A 13,937-nucleotide genomic window follows, 5' to 3' on the forward strand; every position below is an offset into this window, starting at 1 on the left:
TGAGTAAAATACCATTCAGTTGATCAAACCAGAAAACCCAGTACTCATTTTTTTAAATTTATTTATTTAAGTTAGTTTCAAATATACAGGACATTGGTTAGATCTCTATGCAGTTCATAAAACAATCCCCCCAATTGCTCCCTCCCTCCCCTGGCCCTCTATCTAGCCATCATTAATGCTAACAATTCCCTCTGCCGTGCTCCCCATCCCCATAACCAACTGTCAACTACTAACTAGTACTACTTTAACCCTGCACCCCATTCTTCCAGTCCCCTACCCCCCTTTCCCTCTGTCCATCACCAAATTGCCCACTATATTTGTGAGTCTGTTTTTGATTGGTTTGTTGTTTTTCGTTTCTCATATTCTGCATATAGGTGAAATCGTATGTGATTTATCTTCCTCTGTCTGACTTATTTCACTCAGCATAATAGCCTCTAGGTCCATCCATGTCATTGCAAATGGTAGGATTTCAATTTTTTAATGGTTGAGTAATATTCCATTATATATACAAACCATAACTTCTTTATCCAGTTGTCTATTGATGGGCATTTAGGTTGCTTCCATATCTTGGCTATTGTAAATTGTGCTGCCATGAATATTGGAGTGCATCGATATTTACGAATTATTGTTTTGGTTTTCTTTGGATAAATACCCAGAAGTGGGTCAAAAGGTATATCCATTTTTAATTTTTTGAGAAACCGTACTCTTTCCCATAGCAGCTGTACCAGTTTGCAATCCCACCAACAGTGTGTGAGGGTTCCCTTTTCTCCGCATCCTCACCAACACTTGTTTTTTTATTTATGGATGATCGCCATTCTTACAAGTGTAGTGATATTGTGGTTTTAATTTGCATTTCTCTGATGGTTAGTGACCTTGAGCATCTTTTCAGATGTCTTACTAGCCATCTGTATTTCCTCTTTGGAGACATATCTGTTCAGGTCTTCTCATTTTTTAATTGGATTGTTTGGTTTTTTGTTGTTACATAAGTTTATATATTTTGGATAGTAACCCGTTATCAGATGTATCATTAGCAAACTTCTCCCAGTCAGTTGTCTTTTTTGTTTTGTTGATGGTTTCCTTTGCTGTACAAAAACTTTTCAGTTTGATGTAGTCCCATTTGTTTATTTTTTCTTTTGTTTCCCTTGCCCAAGGAGATATAGCTGAAAAGAAATTTCTGTTAGTAATATCAGAGAGTTTACTATCTATGCTTTCTTCTAGAAGTTTTATGGTTTGGGGCGTTGCATTTAATTCTTGTATACGGTGTAAGAAGTCGTTTTTTATATGCCCCCCCCCCCTCATCGCATAGCTAGTTCTTCAAGTACTTACTGACTTTTCCACCTCTAGAATTGATCGCTACCTCTGACTCCACCAGTACTACTTAGTCTAGGCCCTCACCCTCTCTTGCCTGGACAACTGCTATCGCCCTTAGCTCTGCTCTTCTGTTTCCATTCTTGGAGGGAGTTAGGAGACAGGGGCTAGAAGGACATTCTGAACTGAGGTAGTCTCATGCATGAAGCCATGATTCCATATCATTGTCCTTTTTAAAAGTACCATGGCACACTTCAAGCTGCAATAGAGCTGTTGCAAGAGGAGTGCTAATGGAAGGCTGTTGAACTTATTGATTATTGAAAGTGTCTAGGCCATGAAGCTTTAACAAAAACAATGGCATTCATTTAAGTATCTACTATGTACTGGGTTCGGGTCCAAGCCCTGAAGAACAAAACAGCAGCTCTGCTCTCAAAAGAAGCTCATATTCTAGTTGTGGAGACATACAATTACAACATGCAGCACCATGAAATGTGGAGCAACGGAAGGGTACCTAACTGGGTTGGGCTGTGGAAAGCTTCTTAGAGGAGCCCGAGCTCAGTCTTAAAAGATGAGTAAGTGGTAGCCAGCCAAAAGGTATTTGGGAGAAGAGAAGTATTCCACTTGGAATAGTGTATGCCCATAAACAGAGACATGCAGAGCATCACATGGTTGGGAAACCAGTGTATATGACGAGGGTGTACAGTGTTTGTGAGTTGACATCATAGGAATAAGAAGAATCTTGGGAGCACAGAGGTCTCACAGGAACCAATGTATTGACACCCGACCATGCTTCACACGGACTGGAGTATACATATAATTTAAGAATTAGAAATCAAATCAAGATCCAAGGCAGTCCTAGTATTACTTAGTTGCCTCCTCAACAGCAAGAGTTTGTTCCCAACCATTTTGGTAATTTCATTCCTCTCTTTGTTTCTCATTCCAACCAATTACTTTGCCTTCCGTTCGATATACCCAATAGGTTTGGATTACTCGTAGCTTCTGCTTACCCATTTTCTGTTTACCCAAGAGTGCCTACATTCTCCTTGTCGTCACCTCTGCCTTCTCCGTACAGCTTCAGCTGTACACAACCGCATAGCCATCTATGTGTCTCAGATTCAGATATCCTCATAGAAGAGGACTTGTCATAATAATTTGAGACCAGAAGGGTCACAGGAAAGCTTATTAGTAAGGGACCCCATTCAACAGAGGCAGTGTATGGGGTAAGCATTCTTAGATTTGACCTTTCAGTATAGTGGAGGAAGGAAAAAGGAAGCAGCAGATGGATCTCAAAGGCAGTAAAAGACAGGGTAACAGATATGAGAAATATTTAAGAAAAAGAATAGCATTTAGAAATCTATTAGATCTTGAGGGGTGGGGATCAGTTAGAAAGGAGAAGCCTAGTAGAGCTATAGATTTCTGCCTTGGGCAGCAGGGTAGATGCTGACCTGATAACCAGGATGAGAAAATACAGGAAATGGGGTAGGTAATTAAGAAGGGAGGGAAAATGCACTGTACTACAGATATGAGTGGGGAGTACCACAGAACATCCAGAGGGAGATATGTAGTAGGCACTTAGCTATATGGAGCTGGGGCTGAATAAATGGGATAAATTTTGTTGCAAGTGACAAACTTATTTTCAACTAGCTTAACCCAAGGAGGAAGCTGGTTGGCACATGTAATCGACCTGAGAAGGATCAGGGTGGAGCCAGGCTTGAACAAGAACAAGAATTTGGATGCCATCGCTACAACCCCAAACCTCTCACCTCTATTCAGTTTTTGTTTTTGTTTCTGTTTTGTTTGTTTGTTTGGTGGGGGCAGTTAGAGACCTCAAGTAGAATGGCTTCTTCACATGTTGGGGACATGGCAATGGGCAGCTCTGAGCACACTGCCTAACTCCTCCACAACCAGCAGGGAAAGCAGGTCCTTCCAGCTTCAGTTTGGAAAATCCTAGGGGCAGGCTCAGTGATTTACATCAACTCATTACCGTTCCTTAGGTCAGTCCCTGTGATCAAGGAAGCATGGGGTACTGTATCAGGCCCAGCTTTGGTCATGTGCCCACCCCTGGGGCCAGAGTGGGTAAGGTTTGTTCTCGAAGAATATCACAGGAAGATCCTCGACTAATATCAGTTCCATGCCGAACAGCTTTCCTTTCTTTCCAAAATAGAAACTCCTGCAGTAGCTCACAGAATGATGGTGCCAGCCCTGTGCACCCTGAGTCTTTTCTGAGTGTTTCTGTGAGACTTAAGTTATCTGGGAGCACCCTCATATCTCCAGATTGTCACTTCAGGGAAAAGTCAGTGAAGTTGGCTAATAGGGAAAATAGAATTGCGGAGAAAATGCGAGAAGATTCAAGTGCAGCTGTTTCCCAGGTGTGCCAGTGCTATGCATCGACATCCCCTCCCTTGCAAGTCTCTGTGCCTACCCGAGCAATGGATCAGCATGAAACTTGCCACCAATTTCCAGGCATTGTTGGGAAAGGAAATATCATTATCAGTCTTTTCCCCTTATTCTCTCTTTAGGGAATTGCTGGATAATGTACTCCAGATAAACAAGAAAAAGGAAGGCACTGATTAAAATAGTAAATCCAGTAGAGAAACGTCAAAAGGAAGTTCTAAGACAAAAGTGTGCCCAAAGCCTGCTTCAGTTAAGGGGAGGTACAAGTGGGAGCTTCAGCAAGAGATCTCCAGGGGGAAAATGGAACTGATAGATTATCTACTATGTTTGAGCCTTTGGGAGAAAAAAAGCTGATGGTGGACATACAACAGCTCCAGCTGAGCAATTGAAACAATGATCAGTTAATAGAAAACCGTACTGGTGAGGCAGTTATTGATTCTAAACAGCAAAAGCTATGCAATGAAATACTGTTGCTATGAAATACTATCTCCCTCTGTGGTTTTACATAGGCAATAATACTGACTAAAAATTGTGTTATAGTAGGAGAGAGGAATGCTAAATCATCACGTATAATAGAAAGTAACATCTAAAATTGACAAATCAAGAAATAGAAGTAAAAGCATCTTCTTGGTTAACACCCCCCAAAAAATCTTAGAAAGACAATGGGGAAATGGTTTTCCTGTTGGTAGTATTTACTTTTTAAATTGGGTACATTTATTAGTTCGATTAAACATTTTAATGTCAAATACTAATATTATGCAATGAGTGGGTTCCAACTCTTTAGTCCAATGGAGCGAGCACTTTTGTACTAGAATTTTCTCCTGCAAAAGTATCAAGAATTGGGAACATGGAAAAGTACATGTTTAATGTTCTTTTAGGCCTAAGGATGAGCATCATTAAGTTCATATCCCTTAATGGATACAATTCTCAAGCATCAGGTTTTTCCTAAGAGAACATCTGTACCTATAGACTGAAGGACCTGGAATCATAGACTTAAGACATTTTAAGTTTCACTATAGTAAGAAAACCATATGAAGAGAACTAGACCTGAGATTACCGAATCCAATAAATAGCTCTGTGGTAGATCTCAACCTTGTTCTCCAGTCACAATATAGTAGAGTATTAAAGGTCTAACAGGGTTCATTTTTTGAGATCTAAACTGAATTTAGGATTCAGTAACCAGCCAATGTAAACAGAAGAGGACTCTGCCAACACCATTTTTTCTCTATGGTCAAGTTACCCACTACAAAATCTGATTGATTGCCTCACTGATTTTTACTAGCGTTTTTTAAGAAGTCTGGGGTGGCTAATGACCATGAAGAAATACTTCTTGGAAGAAAAATTTCTTCCTGATGTATTTAAAATGAAGACCAATCTGGAAAAGCATGTGTTGCTGCAAATCAGAGGTTTCCAAACATAAGTTAGGTTGCAGCAATTCAGGGTACATGGATATGACCTTTTTTGTGCATAATTACATTAATGCCTTGATAGCGTTGGTAGTTCAGTGTTTTGACTAAAGTGTGTCTCTACCAAAAAACTTAGTTGAAACATAGTGGAAACATTAACCATGTTTCGGAAACTACATAGGACAATATCTAGTTAGTTTACTATGTTCACTTTTTGCCTTGGCTTCCTGAAAGTTAATCTTACAACAGTTTTTCTTGGAATTAAGCATTTAATAAAACTATTCTGCTTTCTCCCATTCTTACTGCTTGTCTCATTTAGTGTGTATTTAATGAATTTCAGCTTCAGAGGAAATAAATTACAGTAACACTGTCCTTTGAACCAACCCATTCCTTGCAATAGCATCTAAGCTTAAAATAAATCAGTCATTAGGAGCTCACAGGTTTCATCATTCAGATTTTATGGAGTCTTCTTGGGAAATTATTGTTTGGAAAGCACTCTGAAAATCTTTGCGATTAAAGGCCATAAACATAATTAAGCTCCTGATCCCCCTTGAGTCTCTTCACTCTGGGTACCCCCAAGACTAATAATACGTTGTTTTTCTTTCTTGCTACTCACCACCTCAAAGATCTCATTCATTTCGGTGGTGGTAACCATTACCACCATGCTGAATAATTTCCAGATGTGTGCTGAGCCTGAGTCATTCACCAAAGCCCCAGGCTCAGATCTTTTGCCATCTGCAGGAACTCTTCATTTCACGTGTCGCTGTCTCCCAAAGTCCAGGCAGCGGCATGAAGAAACTCGATACATCTAAAGTCGAACTCTTCTGCTTCCTCTGCCATTTTATATTCCTGATCACCCCCCTTCCCAACTCACCATTTGGGTAAATAGCATCACCATTCTCCCATGTCCCAAACTGAATTAGTCCTTGGTTACTTTTAAGCCCCACTCCACTTAGGGCAATATTTATGCTATCATTTGAAGATGTAAATTCAATTCGAAGACCAAAGAAAATGCCAGTGAATGTGAGCGATGCTCAGAAGAAGTGATAAGTTGCCTAGGAAATGAGAGTGGCTTCACAGAGACAAAACCCATCAACCGTCGTCGTCTCCAGGATTTATCCCTCTTTTTCTCCCTGGCCTCGTACTCATTTCCTGAATTAAAACAAACTACTACTAATTGATTTCCATGTACACGGCCTATTCCTGTTCCATTTGTTGTGGTAGTGATGGTAACGGCTTAGTAATGATATTTGTCCAATTTCTCATCTGTGGAAAAATGATAATGGTACCTAATTCAATGAGTTATGAGTATTAAATGTTCAGAGTGTTTAGCACAGTCCTTGGTCTCCAATAAATACTAGCTGCTGCTATTTCGTTGTTTTTAACAGAATATATTTGTTTACATGCTCTCTCATGATTATTTCACTTTGACATACCATTTAAGCTCCACAAAATGCCATATTTATTCTTTAGTAAAATTTTACCATAACTTAATAAAATTCACATTCTTCACCTTGGGAATTAAAATTTAACAGTTGTAAAATCTTAAACCAGTTACCTTACAGAGCCTCTGTCTCCTTATTGGATAGACGTGGGATAACATTACGTTCTAGGTTAATAGGAGGTTGAAGTTAGTGATGAGTATCGACTGCGTGGGGGGCTGCAGAGAACTGTCTACACTCCAGTGCTTTTCATTTGTGCTGTAAGCTTTGTCTCGGGCTGATGCAGTCACGAAAACAGCTCCAGAGAATCCTCGGCCACCACCTCAGTGCTTCTACTAGACACTGAGCCGTATGCCATTTTTCGATGGCTACGAGATAGCAACTCAGTTCAACCGGTCACAAATTTCGCTAAGACGTAAGACCTTCTAATCACAGTAGCAGTTTAGGAAAGCATCTTGCACAGAATGATGCAAAAAGAGAATGATTCATTTGCAAGTGAAAGTGATCTACTGGGTGACCCGCCTGGCAGATTAAGTGGCCAGTTACCTCATGAAGCATGCCAGCTGTGGCCAGCATGTGCCATCCTCCCCAGGGACGGCTTACCTACCACCATTTTCCGTCTGTTCATGAAAACCGGGACCCTCTAGAGAGCAAATTCAAACCAAGACCCTCTCCATCTGTAGCTGCTGAGATGATTTCAGCGACCCTGCCACACATCTCCAGAGTCCTTGGCCACTGCCTCAGGTATAAGTCACTCCGCCCCTCTATTCTCATTCACACATGGCGGTTTTTGTCCGCTGATCTCCTCCTTCTCCACACCCTTTCCACGTGTTCTCTGGGCCCCTGTGGTGGCTTGTGTCCCTACTTGCCCCACACCCCTTCCCCTGAGAATAGACTCACTCATCCTGCCTACGAGGAAAAGCACGTGACCAAGGTGGGCCACAAACATTGACTCAGAAGTGATCACACAACCAAGCCAGCCTAGTCGAGGTCTTTTCCTTGGGATTGTTTTGATAGAACTTTCAAGTGACCGTATACTCTGCAGTGTGAATAAAGTTCATTTACAATAGGGAAATATGAAGCCAAGTTAAACTAAAAGAGAAAAGAGATAGGTGAAGAGCGTCCTGATGAGGTCAAGTGCCTGTTTCTAGTTCCTAAGACCCACAATGCACTCCGGTTCCTGAAGCTTTTCTTTTGACTCTGTTAACTTCGGGTCCAGTATTTTCAGTCATTTGCAGTTAGAAGAGTTATAACTAATATAATCCGTTCCATTATAAATAAACTCTCATACGTCTTCTTCCACTATACCAAAGATTCCCTTGACCAGTTAGTTGCCTAGCCCTCCCTACAGGGCACAGTTCCCTTCGGCCCCCTTAAGTGGGCTGACGGTCTCCTCCCTCTGCAAGCCATTACACTGCCACCGACTCCTGAAAACCCCTGCTCCTGCAGCCGTCCTTCCCTCCACCCATATTGCTGTCACTCCCCACTCATTCACTCAAAACAAGAACCCAGCTCGGTCTCTCTCGCATCGCCCTTCCTGGTTTCATCACCAGTGTGGAAGAAACTCCTCCCTCAGTTCCGTGACTGCCTTGCCTCTACTGACCTTTCCTCCGCCCTCCCTCCTTTCAAGGTGAAGGCAAGTGTCCCCTCCTATGAAAGTGAACCCTCCTCCTATGTTCTGGAGGGTCCCAAACCTTGGAGACCAGTCCTAAAATTTTCCCACCTCTCCCCATCTCCCAGGGTCTTCAACCTCTCTCCCTCTTCCCTCCTTCGCATCATCTAAATGTGTTCACGTCTTCAACTGTCACATCAAGCAAAAGCGAACACAGAACCTACCCTAACTCCCTTATTCCTCTTTACATGCCCTGCTCTCTTCTCTCCTTCAAAGCTAAACTTCTCGAAAGCATTCAGACTTCCTGTTTCTAGTCCCTTACTCTGTATTCACCACTTTCTGAAACATATCTTCTATCACAGAGGCATCAACGCAAGCCTTTGGCGAGACTAAATAAAGTAAAATGAGTTACAGGTTAAATAAGCAGAGAAACTCCACCTCGGGCTCCTTAAGCTCTTAGGGGTCAGAAGATGACAGTCCTACCCATAGACGGACACAGGACTGGTCTGGGTGAGAGTCTCAGACTTTTTGGGATTATTACCAGCTAGCCCTCCTTCGACTGCTAGATCCACTTCTAAGTGTGACGTGTCACCTGCCGGTCTGACCTACTAGTAATGACACTGCATTATAAATTTGGTTTATAATTTCCATAGCAGTAAAATTTATGCTTAAGAAAATTATATAATCTCCAACTATTAATGGAGTGGTTTTGCTTCCTCGTAGAAATCCAATTTCCTCCTCACAATATGAACGCAATTTTATATTTTAAAAGCTTACTGTAAACTATATAAAAATAGCATGTAAACAGATAAATGCCTTGCTTTAAAAAGGGAAAATGGGCTTTGTGTTTCCGTCGGGGCAGGATCCAGTCTCTTGAATGGATCAGGTTGAAAATCATCACTCACTCACTTTCCTGGTACGTGAAGCTCCTGGAGGACTATTTACATGAAGCGAGAATGGGTTTGGCAGACAGATTACAAGCCCTGTGAGCGAATTGCTTAAACTCTCTAAGCCTCGGTTTTCCAATTTTTAAGTTAGAATAATAACACCTATTCCACAGGGTTTCTGTGAAGACTAAATGATATAACCTACATGAAAACAAAATACCTGAACACAGTAGTCAGGCAAAAAATACTAGTTTCTTATTGTTCATCCCCTTGTCCCCTAGGAGAGGTTTTAGTGCTTCTGTTGGGCACTTTCTTGCATTTACTTTCCTATCATCCCAGAACTGTTTTTTAGATATGTCTTGTATGGCCAACTAACTATAAGAGATAACACCTTTGAGGGCAAAGATTGTCTTTCTGTTTTTTTTTTTTAAATAATTCTCATAATTCCATCAACTCTACGCCGCAGATTTTCCCAGATAGACCCAATTTCAAACCATCTGCCTTTTGTCCTTTTTTAAAATCATTAAAAGTATCCAGAGAATCTCAGCATTTCAGATCCAAGCTGCATTTGCCAAAACATCTCTTACCCAGACTATGGTTACTATACGCCTAGGAGTCAGCACAGTGCTGGACACACGATGGCCTCTGCAGCTGGCCACTGTATCCCCTAGGACCCCAGCCGTGTCATCTGTGGAATCCCCCACACCCTCTACCTCTTTCTGAGTATTTTTTGCACCCTCTCATGCAGAAACCTGGCTGCAGCTCTAACTGAAAACCGAAACCTGCTTTCCCCAGGGCCTTCTGAAGAGGCGGCTGTTTTCCCCCTTCCACGCCTCACATACCACAGAGCCTAGGGGAGGAGAGGGCGTTCATCCTCATTGCTACTCACAGATCGTTCTCTTCACTCACTCAAAACGTCTGGCTTTTCTGAAAGTCCATGGCCTCCACCTGTACCGCCACGGACTCCGCGGCTGCCACCTGCTAGCCTCCCTGACTCCTCTTCATGCGTGCCAGATGGCAGTGCCTGGCCACTCCCCGGCTCCCTTCCCAGGCTCCCCCTCCAGTCACTCTTGCCGACTGACCGCACATCCATCCATCCACATGAAGTGTGTGTCCTGCACTCCGGCCTGCTGATGTCTCGACTCCTCGCTTCCGATGTACGCCCCCTCCGTCCACCTGAGCACCCACTTCCTTCCTCACACTCCTCTGCGTGACCTCCGAACTCATCCCCTGCACCCCACTCTCTGACCACTTCCTCCTCAGCCAGCTACCGCATGCAGACAATCTTCAACGCATGGGCACCTCCGATTCAGAGGTCTTGGCGCTATTTCTCTGTCCTCTGTATACGTCAAAGAATTGGCAAGCAACTGCTGGCATGCTCGGAAGGATTCAACAAGAGAGAGTTTAATAAAAGGCCTATTCACAGAGGTTGAGGGAGCCGACCAGAGATAGGAAATAAGAATATGGCAAGCCACGACCACCAACGGCCTGAAGAGGCAGGGGAGGGAATGAGGAACTGAGCCCAGGAAAGCCGGGCCGGTGAGAGAAAGGCTGACTGGCAAGGACCACGGACCCCAGCCGCCGCTGAAACCACAGTAAGGCGAGGAGAGATCATGGGAGAATAAATCGCCAAAACTCTCCTCTGGCCTTTGGCCGGTGCCTTCCATTGGCAGAACTCAGCTAGAAGCGGGAGGGGCGAGGGAGCCTGGGCGATGCAGTCCGGAGAGGTGGGATGTGACAGAGGGTGGAGCGTGACAGAGCACGAGGAGCGCAACGCCCCCCCCCCGACCCCCACACAGCCCGTGCTTCGTCACCCCTGCCCACAGCTACAGCCGCCATCCTCAGCGTCCGTGCCCCTCTGCCCTGCTAACCTGGCAAGGCCCAACTCTCTGCCTTCTCTGTGACCGGGTCCACGAAGGGGGACGGCACTGGAGACGGTCATGCGACTCCGCTGACTCGTTACTTTAAATTCGTGTCTGCAAGTCCCAAGTGGGCTCTGTTCTCGGATTATCTTCCCCGAACCCATTCACCCATCCACAAGTTACCCTATTCTCTCCTTTGCTCCATTATGCTATCCCCGCTCCTGATGATTTCATTTCATATTTTACTGAGAAAATGGAAGCGATCAGAAGCCAACATCCTCTTGCCATTACCAACCTACCCATAAACTCTGCTCTCCTGGTTACCGTGGGTTCCCCATCCTCGTTACTGTGGGGGCTCCCCTTGTTCACTAGATGCCAGCATCTCTTTCCTACCTCAGGATTTTGCCTCTGCAGGTATTCCCTGTAGAAATTTCTCTCTCTAATGGGTCATCCCTCTTGTCATAATAAGTCACATCCAAAAAGAAAACAGAAACCTTCCCCATACCCCTCTCCAGCTACTTGCCCATTTCTCTGTCTCCCCTTACAGGAAAACGCCCTCACATGAGTTGCTTATACTCATGACTCCATCTTGCCACTTCCCATTCTCTCTTGAACCCGCTCCAAATCAGCCATTTATTTGTACTATTCCAAAACAAAAACAAAAAAGAACAAAAAACAAAAAAAAACGCACTCTCTTCAAGGTCACTGATCCCTTTGTAATAAGTCAGAGTCCTGGCAGGAGCAAATGATACATTCGAATTGGGTAATTTGGGGAGATTTTCATCAAAGGACTCTTTGAAGGTGTGGGGAGGGTATAAGAAAACCCAAAGCGATAGCGCAGTACCCGAGGCCGCGAGCAATGGAGTGCTTCAAGGGGCAAGAGCAGGGAGTGGTTACCGGAGCCCAAGCGAGAGTTGTGAGGAGGGGCCCTCCTGACAGAAGCTGCAACCTTCTCTGGATGATGGCTAAAGTGCAGGGTGGGAGCCTCTAGCTAGCTCCTGACTGAGCCCAGCAGTGGCACAGGACCCTCCATCTTTGCCCAGTGTGCCAGAGCTTGCCACTAGGCTGGCTGAAACTTCCTAAGACTGCACCTCAGTCTGAAGCTCTTCCTACCCAGTTCCCCTCCCTCCCTTCCTTCCTTAGTTCCTTCCTTCCTTCACAGGGGTCAGACCTGTATTGTAGTCTGAAGGCTTTCCCTACTGACTTTTCTCCCCTTTATTTTTCACAGATGTTATTGCCAATAAATCTCTTACGACTCTAAGTCTGTCTTGGCATCTGTTTCCTGGCAAACTCAAATTAACACAATCACACAACCACTGTCTTGCCAAAACCAATGGTCATCTCAAGTCCTATGGCTGACCAGAGCATGATAGGTTTATGCAACTAAAAGACCAATGGTGGTACTTTCCCAAAAAAAGAATGAAAAATAATTAAATTTTAAAGTTTAAAAGAGCCGAGTTCAGTTCAGAAACTCAATGTTAGTGGAACCATTAATTTCCAAATGACCTAGAACACTTCCGTTGCGTCCTTCACCAAGCGAGTCTTGAAAACCCTTGAAAATACCCATCACATTGGCAATTACTTGTTTATTATCTGTCTTCCATTCTAGGTATATCAGTTTCAAGAACAAAGACTAAGTCTTTCTTCTGGGGATAATAAAAAAGTTCTAAAATTAGATTATGCTGATGGTTGTACAACTTCTAAAATATATTTAAAACCATCAAACTACACACTTGAAATAGGTGAACTATGTGATATAAATTAGATCTCAACAAAGCTGTTTTAAAAAATACAATTGAATCATAAGAGACAGCCATGTCAGTCAATGAAGGTTTCAAAGAGGGCAAACATGAAAGAGACTTCAAAGAACAATAGGAGTGTCCTGGGTATATGACGGGAGAGGAGAAAAATTCCAGGCAGAAGCAGCAGTAGACACAAAGCCAGAGGAGAGCCTGGGAAGAGGGCATGCTATAGGGTGCATACTGTGTGAAGTCAATGATACTGGTACTCAGAGACTGGGGCCTACAGAGGCAGGGCTGAGCCTGTCTGGGTAGGCAGGGGCCAACTCAGGAAGGCCGGTTTAGTCATGCTGGCTGTCGATGAAGAAAAAGAGAAACCACCCCCCATTTTTAAGCCTGTTCGAAGCATGATTCTACTGTAAAAATTGGAAGGCAATTTGGAGGTGAGTGAAACTAGTAATCATTTGACCAGAAAGGAGGGAAATAATAATAGCTAATATTTATAGAACCCTTGTGTTCTACTAAGCACTTTCCTTGAATCATCTCATTTAATTACTAAAGTAGGCATTCCAACCATCTCCTTTTTGTAGATGATATCCACGTGGCTTGCTCCCTGATCTCCTTCAGGTGTTTAGGCAAATGTAACTTCCTCACGTTGTTCCTATTCCTCTTGCTTTATTTTTTCTCTAGGCCCCTCATGTCAACATGTTTTACTTTTGAAATCTTGTTTAAAGATTCTCTCCCACCTCTAGAATGAAAGCCCACAAAAATAGGTTCATTTGTATTTTTCATTCAGTTAGGTATCCCCAGTGTAGCACATGGTAGATGCCCAGTAAATATTTTTTAAATAAATAAAGGCATTAATAAATGAGGAAATTGATTCTCATGAGGATTAAGTAATTTGCCCGTGATCATATAGGTAATAAGCGGCAGAATTCTGATTCAAAAACCCATATTCTTAAACTACTGAGTGATTGGCCCAGAGCTGTAATACTGCAGGCAAGAGGTAAGTCCCCTCCTGAGGCTGTGGCAGTGGGAAAGGGGAAGGCGGACAGAATCGCTGGGTTTGAGAAAAGTTTGGATGTGGAAAGATGCTGAAAAGAATTAGTCCGGGATGGCTTTGATTTTTAGATTTGACATAATGGGGAAATGGTACTGCAATTCATCAGGAAAGAATACAAAGGAGTCTGGGTTTGGGCAGAAAGACGAAAGAGGAGAATATGTCTAATCTACATACCTTTTTTTTTTTTTTTTTTTAGCATCTCCCTAGATTCCTAAAAAGTATTG

Source organism: Rousettus aegyptiacus, unplaced genomic scaffold (genome assembly GCF_014176215.1).
Source record: "Rousettus aegyptiacus isolate mRouAeg1 unplaced genomic scaffold, mRouAeg1.p scaffold_m13_p_15, whole genome shotgun sequence".
NCBI lineage: Eukaryota > Metazoa > Chordata > Mammalia > Chiroptera > Pteropodidae > Rousettus > Rousettus aegyptiacus.